This window comes from Rhamphochromis longiceps, linkage group LG13 (assembly GCF_057381845.1).
Source record: "Rhamphochromis longiceps isolate RC_006_pf linkage group LG13, R_longiceps_female_GT1.1, whole genome shotgun sequence".
Taxonomy (NCBI): domain Eukaryota; kingdom Metazoa; phylum Chordata; class Actinopteri; order Cichliformes; family Cichlidae; genus Rhamphochromis; species Rhamphochromis longiceps.
In genome coordinates, this window is record NC_140569.1 from 23,566,025 (window position 1) to 23,575,110 (window position 9,086).

The 9,086-nt window shown below is 41.7% G+C and overlaps 1 pseudogene across 1 annotated transcript; it reads right to left on the reverse strand.

The window, feature by feature from the left end:
* Window positions 1–982: 982 nt before the first annotated feature.
* On the reverse strand, window positions 983–8,501 carry LOC146655866 (uncharacterized; annotated as a pseudogene). The gene is made up of 2 exons (XR_014914374.1): window positions 8,322–8,501; window positions 983–3,555 (listed from the first exon to the last, which is right to left on the reverse strand). The product of XR_014914374.1 is annotated as an uncharacterized LOC146655866 (transcript).
* Window positions 8,502–9,086: the final 585 nt, after the last annotated feature.

Sequence of the window (9,086 nt, forward strand, 5' to 3'; positions counted from 1 at the left end):
GGTAGATACCTCCCCGACCCAGTAGGGCACATGGATGAGACGCACACTGAATAGTCGATTCTTCCAGCCTATGGTCAGCATTCCACATGCGTCCCTTGGAGCTAAAAGCTCTTCCTCTGCTCTCCTTTTAAGCACACTGACAGGAAGGATGTGATATTGCACCTGGCCTCTTTCAGGGCTCCCTACCCCCTCGCCTCTGCTTGTCATGGAACTGTTCCACCACTCTACACTAATTGTTCATTCCTTCTCTCCTACTTATTCCGCTCTGACACCTCCTCCCTGTAGAGCTCCACTGCTCACGCCTTATGAAAAGAGGACAACTCGTTATTCAAACTGTTAAATAGTTCATAGGCAAAACAGCTCAGCACACTAGCACGCAGAAAAATAAACCTGCTATAAATCCGCTTTGATCTGGGCAGCAGTTCAGTGCAGCAGTCCTTTCTGATGCCTGAGTGATGAGCATAAGATTTCTCAATAAGTCAGTGTTGTTTAATGAAGCCCAATCAGCGGGAAAAACCTGGAAAATATCTTAATCAAACCTCATCTTCTTACATAATGACTCCCTGTGGGACTTCCAGGTCCTGGCCTGATGCACCTGATGGGTCTAGCTCCAAATCTGTCTTTTCTAATGAGGAAGGGCTTGACTCAAATGTGAACCGCTAATTTGTGCTCATTAAACTGCACTAAATCAGACAAAAATCACACGCAAAGTATGCTTTGTTTAGTTTTTAGGTAAACATTTGAATGGCAGTTGAAAATTGTTACTGAAGTCAAATGAACAACAAGAGCTAAATCCTGTTAAAATTGTTGAACAAGCAAACATGTGAGACAGTTATCCATATACTCCAAATACTTAAAACAAATCACTTAAAATTGTTCAGGTGCCTTTTTAAGACTAGTTTTCTGCACCATTACACAACTGTTGGGGAAAACTCTGTAAAAAACCCAGGAGAAATAAAGACACAATGAGACAAAGTTACTTTCTTTATCAAACGTGTACACGGGTGAGCTGCGAAGAACAACTCACACCATGCACAGTGGCTTGGTAATTTTTATAGGCACAGAGCACAGAGACAGTGAGAACAGGATAACAAATAATAAACAGATAAAATAAAACAACTCCATATATGGTGCTAGTCTCGTCAGCAGAGAGCTAGGGAAGATAAAACAATCTAAAACAATATGTCCCAGAAACAAGATGTGTTTGCTGGGAAAGTCTAAAAAGATAATTCTAAACTAATCTAACCATAGGCAGAGGGCAGACAAAAGGCATCTTTGTACATTTAAAAGAAGGTAAAGAAACATAGAATCATTTTTCCTGTAACATTCCCTCCTGTTTTAACTTATTTTAAATGTATACAACAATTGTCTGTGAAGGTTATTTATTAAGTATCTTAAGCAATTTTTTAATTTTCAAAATGTCAGCATAGCAGAAATGGAAATCATTTGGTCTAAAGAATAAAACAAAATAAAATAATAAAAAGAAAAACATAGTAAATGAAAATCATAGTAAATGAAAATCATAGTAAATGAAATAACAAGCGGAATAAACAAGAAAAAATAATAAAACTAAAACTACAAAAAATAAAAGGATGAAAACTAAAATGAAAACTTTGTATTTAAAAATGATGAAAACCTAATATGTAAAATGAAAACTTCAAAAAATACAAGGATGAAAACCTTATATTTAAAATGATGCAAACCTTAAATTGAAAACTTTATATGTAAAATGATGAAAACTTCATATTTAAAATGAAAACTTCAAAAAATAAAAGGATGAAAACTTGCATAACCTACTAATGTTTTAATCAGTGCGTGATCACTTGACAAGTCATTTTTAATCACCACGTCATTCATTAGCAGTTATTACAAGTTCTCCTCTAACAGAATTGCAACGGGATGCTGGTCTTCTTCAGGCACGGCAACATAAGCAGTCATTGTAGTTGTGATCATCTTTGAAATCATTACTCTTAGACATGGCGGTGTAGCTGCTCCAGATGTGTGGTCAGTGACATATTTCTGCAGAATGGTCAAATTCTGCAAAGCTTCATAAATGTCTCCGCTTACAAACTCCTCCTTGTGATGCTGTTAGCAGGTCTAGAGTCAGTCTGTTCTGCAGCACCATCGTTCTGATGGCCTTCTGTTCTCCTGCTAAAGCCGGTCCCAGGGTCTTTGTCAAAGTTGATGCGTCGTAGCAGAGCATATCGGTTGATCTCCACATGATCCCGCACCTCGGCAGCTCCAATGCCGGGGATCAAGCTCTGTAAGAATTTCACTCCTCCTCCTCAGATGCGAAACTCTCCCGGCACTCCAGTGTCCACTGTAATGCCGAAAGAATTGGGTGAGGCGATGTCCACTTCACGTCTCTGTCGGCTGCTTGGGTGATGTGCAACACTTTGCATGAAGAAGACGTGATCTGATAATTGCACCAGGGCGCACAGACCCCCCCAACCTTCAGGGAGTGACAGATAAGCCTTATTGCCACATAGGAAGTACCAGTCAGCCAAAACTCTGGTTCCTCTACTGCTGGGTGCCGTCCGTGCACATCCTGTCTGGTACTGAGTCTTTGTTTGTAGTGGCATTCGGTAGCTGTAGTTGGAGCGACAGTTGAGGCTCATCAGCGTCGTGTTACTGGCACAGGTGGCGTTGATTGAACAGGCCATACACTTCCTCTCGTTCCTTGGTGGGCAGAAAGTGTATATGTACTTACATAGGTGTGTAGGCAGCTCCCCCACTGCCCGTGATCCATTGTTCATCACACATACTGGCAGTTGTGATGCGTTCAGTTTGTTCAGTAGAATTACGTCAGGCAGCGGGTCTGAGACTTGGGGCCAGGTCAGTAGGTAGGTCTGTCCGGAACAGTTCACATTTGTGAGTGACGATGACCTCCAGGTAGCTTTTGCTGGGATGCTGTAGTTGGCCTTGGACCAAAGAGTACCGTAGCCTGGGTGTGTTGCCAGGCCCAACAGGCACCAACTGCGATCTTCAGGTATGCTGTACGGCCACAGGCCAGACGTCTGCGAGGATAGGGGCATATGGGTACATGCATAGCAGTCAGTTTTGTTATTCAAGTGAGCTGTAGTGTTCATAAACTGCCACCAAAAGTTAGTGGCGTAGCCATGGGGAAACTTGGTGTACTGTCCTTTGTCATACAGTGTCTGCCTTTTCTCCATATAGCGTGACTTGTTGTCCCTCACGGAAGCAAAGGTGAGGAGCCCGGCCATGGTCAGGGCCGCTGCAGTTGTTAAGAGCCACCACCTCATGACGACGGGACACACCCTCCTGTCGCGAGTAGACCCCCCGGCCAGGAAAGCTGACCCCTCCACCGGGCGAGATCACAACAAGTGGGCAAGCCTGCCGTCAGCTGTGTTTAGATGGCTTCACTGACTCGCCTGCAGTGACTCTGATGGATCCAGGATGGTCGTTCCGCAATTTTGCAAGCGGTCGGTGTAGTGAGGAGGACTTGGTATGGCCCCTCCCACCTGGGTGTGCTCCAGTTTTTCCTTTGGAGCACCTTGATCAGAACCCAGTCACCGGGCTTTAGTCTGCAAGACACTGGAGAAACATCATCAGGTTGTTGATTATGTACAATGATCTCTTTGTTTTCCAATAGCTTAGACATCCATTCTCCTAATGTGTTTTCTCTGATTGCTTTGTCTATTGGTTGACTGGTGATCGGCAGTGGGAACGGCCTGCCATGAATGATTTCAAATGGAGTTAGTTTATGGGAGCCTTGCGTTAAGCGCATCCACATTTTCACTAAACCCAAACATTCAGGCCACGGCCTTCCTGTTTCTGCCATGCATTTCCTGAGCCTTTGTTTTATAGTGCCGTTAGTTCTCTCTACAAGGCCTGCGCTCTGAGGGTGATAAGCACAGTGGTGTTTTATGCTGAAACCGAGTGCTTCAGAGACCTTAGTGATGACATCATTTACAAAATGAGTGCCGTTGTCTGATCGTATCAAAGCTGGAATGCCATATGTGGGTATGAAGTGATTGCACAGGCATTTTGCTACTGAAATTGCATCTGCCTTTTTCACTGGATAGATTTCCGGCCACTTTGAGAACACATCTATAACCACTAGGGCGTATTTCGACCCTTGACATTCGCTTAGCTCAATAAAATCCATATGAATTGTGTGGAAAGGGTGAGGCGGAGTTGGAAAACGGCCTCTTTTTGGTCGCAGGTTACCCTGAGCATTATATTTTTGACACGTCATGCACGTTCTGACAAATTGTTTTGCTGAAGTTTCAAAATTTACAGTGTAGAAATGAGAGTTGACAATACAGGTCATTCCCCCCGATGACAAATGCGTACAGCCATGAGTCACTAATGCCGCCATCTTGTGGAGCGATTTTGGCAACACTGGCTTGCCATAACACATCATTAAATCGTTTGTCAGAACTGCACCGTGTTTTAGCCATTTTGCCTGCTCTGCTGTGCTTGCTGCTTTTTGTTCATTTTTCAACACATCCAGTGGAATCTGATGTGTGTTTACTGCCATCAATGTGATGTTTGTCTTTTGTGCCGCCTATTTTGCTGCTCTGTCAGCAAAATTGTTGCCTGTAGTAATGAAAGAGTCAGTAGGCTTTGTAAGAGGTTGGCATGCTGAACTGGTTTTCCGGTTGGTGTAATCATTCCTCTGGTTTTCCAGATTTTTTGCAAAATGATGCACAGCAGAGAAAACATACTGGCTGTCTATATAAATGGTTATTTGTTTATCTTTGTGTATTTCACATGCGCAAATCACAGCTGACAGCTCAGCGCTCTGTGCAGAATATGAAGAAGAAAGTGGTTTTGCTTCTATTATTTTACTATCTGTGGTTACTGCGTAACCTACACAATTTCGGCCTGTGCTGTAAGGTCAAATGCTGTTCTCCTAGCTTCCACACTTGCTGATCATAAGGTGGATCTGGGCCTGGAGTTTGTTTAAATCTCAGAATGTTGTGATACTCGGTCGGTTTCTGGAAAGTGGATGTGGCGGGTGTCATTTAGCATGCACTCAGGTGTAATACCAGAAAAGAATGGCATGACTGCTATCTTAAGTTTTGTCAGAGCGTCTCTACCTAGCAAATTTACTGGACACGACGGGTCATATATGCATTTAATAAAGCACCTGCAGCCACTTGCTGTATGTACTAGTTCTAAAGGGGCAGTTAATTGTTGTACAGTTGTGTGGCCTGAAGCTGACTTTACAACTAATTTGTCCTTTGAAAACTGTCAGTTTAAGTGGCTGCCTCAAAACTGTTTTGCGTTATTTCTCTGTGGCTTACTCCTACAATCTCGTGTGAAGTGACCTTCCTCTCCACGGTTCTAGCAGGCGTTGTCTCTATGTTATCTGCTGTTTCTGCGTGGCTGTCTGCAGCCTTGGTGTTTGTGACTTTGCTCGCCTCTCTGTTCCTGATAGCCACCTGCGAATTAGTGTTTTAGTCTGTTGTCAACACGTCAGCCTTATTTCTAAGTTACAGAATGCTTCTTCTCCTTTTTTTTTTTTTTTTTTTTTTTTTGGTTTGGGAGAATAGATGCAACTCTACATTTTCACTTAAGGCATTTTTAGATAATTTCTAGTTCTTCAAACAATTCATGGATCTCACACATTTCAAACTTTCAAGTTAGGGTTGTTTCCCATTTATACAAATATATATATATTTAACTTTGCATTGCTCACAGCTCATAGTTCACAGCTCTAAACCTAGGCATTTTTCAATCATATGCCTAATCACTATGTGTCACTGTGATTCTCAAGTATTGTCACAAGTTCGTTTAAATTCGTTTCCAAAACCAACAAAATAATCAAACAAAAACAAAAAACATAAACGTGACAGGACACAAAAGAAAAAAGAATAATGCTGCCACCCGAACAAGGCAGAAGTCTGCATATGTTGGCTTGTAATAGCATGCAGCTTGTAACATGGTAGACTAATGTGCCTGTGTTAATTCAGCTCCATATTATTGTGTGAAGTTGCACTGGGTTGGGAGTGGTTTTGTGTGTGTCACATTTTTGGTGAGCCAATGGCTGGAATGGGGTTGGACTAATTAGAGGCAGGTGTACTTGATTGCACTGACACACTGGTCTACTTATAGCCCACACTACAAACACTGCTGTGTTGTTTTGTCTCTCTGTGCAGTCCAGGGCCTATTATATGCCACAGCCTAAAGGCAGCAGAGTTGCAGAGGCTTGAGTGACCACTGACTATATGCTTGCAGGGTGGTGGGTCTCCAAGGACAACTTCTAACCCTGTTAAAGGCAACATGTGGGGTGCAACTTGGCCGTGTGGCATAGCTGGCTCTGGCCTTGGGACTGTGTGTTTTTATACAATTCATAAGTGGGACACTGGACTGTTTTATCTTTTATCTCGTGATATATTTTTCGTCAATAAATTATCTTTTAGAATTTTATTGACTGACATCTTTTTGCCCACGACTGAGACGGTTGGTCAGACCTAGAGTCTTTCTTTGGGTGTGTTACAGCAGCTTCTGCTCTAAAAGAAACAAAAAAGAAAAAGAAAAGAAAATGTGGAACATGCTCATCAGCTTAGCAGTGTCTACATATTTAATTCAGCTTCTCAATCCTGTAGTTGTAGCTGTTGTCTACAGGGTTTTGCTTATTGGTTGTTATTATAGGTGTGCTCTATATCTCAGCAATGTGTCATTCTAGGATGATAGGTTTCAAGCTGGTCAAGTGCCTCTATGCACTTCATTAGTTTAGTTATTCTCTGTATTGTCTTCATCTCACATGTCATTACACTGAGTTTCAGCAAACCTTAAGCTTGATGCAGACTACTGCTTAACAATTATCCACCTCACATCATAACCGATTAAGGTGCCTCTTCATATTAATATTATGTCATTGTTAATATTATCCTCTTTGTCTTATATAACAGCAATAGCATATTATAATATTTTATCAGTGTGTACCACTATACTACTCCTGAGCCAATTTGTTAGTTAGGATCATCTTATTCAGCAAACAGATAATTTAGAATTCATCCAATCTGTGGTCACATTTGTTCTCTCTGTTGCATGGCGGACCAGGCAGTTCTATTATAATATATTATTTATATTTTATTTTGTATCCATCAAGGGCTTCAGATGACCTGCAGAATCATCCTTTTCCCAGGGTGGAGACAGTTACCTTTTCACACACTGTCCTTGGCTGAACAATGACACAGCCTTAATATACCTTATTTATTTTATTAAAATATTTTCGTGTGAATTATTTGCTTTATATTCATTTTATACATTGTGGGCATGGTCGTCATCATGCCAACTGTGTTTCATTGTTAATATCACTTTACAGGTTGTTATCCTTGCTATTATTAATTTCAAATACTCTAAAGATAATTTCTACTGTAACTTTCCCTTTGTTTATCTTTATTTCGTACTTTTTATATTTATATCTACTCAGTGGGGTCTGTTTTCAACCCTTTTAAACTAACTCAAACTACTGTGATCTCTAGTTTTCACTTAATAAGGGATTATTATGTTCTTCCTGATATAGGTGTTGCTGCACATGCGGCTGCAGGAATGAGTGATGGTTTACTAAAAAGATTGTGGGGACTGCACAGTGTCTCGTCTTCTGGTTTTACTAAACTGGCAGTTGGATTCTGTTCTTCTGACTGTTTATATTTTGTTTTCTTAAATCTCTCTCTGTTTTTGTCCGGCGTCTGGACTTTTCTTTTCTCACCACTGCTCGTCAGCAGGAGTGAGTTTTAATTTCACTTGCTTGATTACCCATCTTATTTATGTATTTACTTATTTTTGTTTAAGTAATATATACACAATACAGCTGCTATCACCTTCGCTGGTATTAGAGACGAGAGTGGTTGCTCACACGCCCTTCTACTTTCGGACTATTTCCAAAAGCGGTGTGAACTTTACGAGACGGAACTCGACCGTTCTCTCAACTCACCAGCACGTCAGTGAATAGCAGTAAAAGAAAAACACAGTAGGAGCAGCTCAGTCTCTTATTGGACCGTGAAAATTCAGCTTGCTCCGTTAATTAAAACAATACACACACACATTCACATTCACACTTATTCGCGCGATCGGAACCCTTATCACAAGGGGAGCTGCCAGTCTTTCTGTAGACGAGCTACTTATTCCCTTGACCCAGCTGGGGGAGCTACCCAGAGCTCCAAACCTAACCCACAAGAGTGGGGAGCTTCCAGTCGACGAGCTCCAAGCTACCAGCCGACGACCTACTTTAAACCCACAGAGGTGGGGAGCTTCCAGTCGCGACGAGCTACTTTCGCTATTTTAAATTCCCTGAATTTAAAATACGCTTTTACGCAAGATTGTGTCAGTGTGTCTGTATCTACCTGGTCGGTGTCGCCGGGTCTGGTCCACCTCGATCGGGCCCCACCACCGTGGGTCGCTTTCTAAGACGTTGGCCAAGACCCGAATTTAACGCTCTTGGTCTTTTTCCACACACCTGGTGTGTGGGCTGTCGACAGGCGAACAACGTGGACTGGTCACGGAGATGGGACACGATGGAGGTGCTCCGGCTGTCGAAGGACCAAGAAATGTTGGGGAAAACTCTGTAAAAAACCCAGGAGAAATAAAGACACAATGAGACAAAGTTACTTTCTTTATCAAACGTGTACACGGGTGAGCTGCGAAGAACAACTCACACCATGCACAGTGGCTTGGTAATTTTTATAGGCACAGAGCACAGAGACAGTGAGAACAGGATAACAAATAATAAACAGATAAAATAAAACAACTCCATATATGGTGCTAGTCTCGTCAGCAGAGAGCTAGGGAAGATAAAACAATCTAAAACAATATGTCCCAGAAACAAGATGTGTTTGCTGGGAAAGTCTAAAAAGATAATTCTAAACTAATCTAACCATAGGCAGAGGGCAGACAAAAGGCATCTTTGTACATTTAAAAGAAGGTAAAGAAACATAGAATCATTTTTCCTGTAACAACAACCTTGGTAGTAATGCAGGTGGATAATTAATTCTGTTTTTTAGGTCACGGTGAAGTCAGCACTATTGTAATTTGTCACCTTTAAGTGTTTGCTTCACTTTAACCAGATGTTAGGACAGTATTTAACATTCATTAAGCAAAAGTAAAGTAGC